This window comes from Myotis brandtii, unplaced genomic scaffold, assembly GCF_000412655.1.
Source record: "Myotis brandtii unplaced genomic scaffold, ASM41265v1 scaffold513, whole genome shotgun sequence".
In the NCBI taxonomy this organism is placed as follows: Eukaryota; Metazoa; Chordata; class Mammalia; order Chiroptera; family Vespertilionidae; genus Myotis; species Myotis brandtii.
The window spans coordinates 448,513-449,772 of NW_005369552.1; positions in this window are offsets into that span (position 1 = coordinate 448,513).

Genomic DNA, 1,260 nt, shown 5'->3' on the forward strand with positions numbered 1-1,260 from the left:
GGTTCGATTGCTGGTCAGAGCACATACCTACATTGCAGGTTCAATCCCCAGTCAGAACATGTATGGGAGACAACTGATTGAGGTTTCTCTCTCATATTGATGTTTCTCTCTCTCTTTTTTCCCTCTCTCTCCCTTACTGTCTCTTTAAAAATCAATAAAAACATATCTATCCTCGAGTAAGGATTGAAAAAGAATACTCAGCCTTGATAACTTTTAGAGAAAAAATCCACCTCTTACAGATTAACAATAAAAAATAAATAACCTGGTTAAAATAGGGGCAAAGGATTCTAATAGACATTTCTTCAAAAATAATATGCAAATGGCCAGCAGGCATCTGAAACTATGCTCAGTGTTATTGGTCATTAGGGAAATACAAATAAAACCAGTGAGGTACCACTTCATACCCACTAGGCTGGCTGCAGTTTTAAAAAATGGAAACTAGCAGGTGTTGACGAGGATGTGGAGAAGTGGGAATGCTTGTGCATTGGTAGTGGGGATGTAAATCGTTCAACTGCTGTGGGAAAGTTTGTTCGTTTCTCAAAAAGTTAAATATATGATTATCATATGACTCAGCAATTCTATTCCTGGTCTATACCCCAAAGAATTGAAATCAGGTACTCAAACAAATACATGGACACACATGTTCATAGAGCACTATTCATAACAGCCAAAAAGGAGAAACAGCCCAGATATCCATTAACAGGGATGTTATAACAAGGATGAACCATTAAAACCCTATGCTAAATGAAAAATATCCTCAGGTGAGGATTAACCAAAAAATATATAGATATTAAAGAAATGCTTGTTTACAGAATGCATTTTTTTCCATTCAGTAACATGGTATGTCTCATATCTTAGTTTGCTTAAACTGCTAAAGCAAAAATACCATAGGTTGGGTGGCTCATAAACAATAAAAATTTATTTCCATAGTTCTGGAGGCTGGGAAGTCCAAGGTCAGGGTGCTGGTAGTTTTAGTGTCTGGTTCATAGACAACTGTCTTCTTACTGTGTCTTCACCTGGTGGAAGTGGGGAGGGAGTTCTTCGGGTCTCTTTTATAAGGGCACTGATACCATTCATGAGGGCTCCACCCTCATGAGCTAATCACCTCACAAAAGCCACATCTCCAAATACTATCATGTTGGCGAAATAGGTTTCAACATATGAATTTAGGGGGGACACAAATATTCAGTCTATAGTATCTTGTCATTTGCTCATAGATTGTGTGTGTGCGTGCGTGTGTGTGTGTGTGTGTGTGTGTGT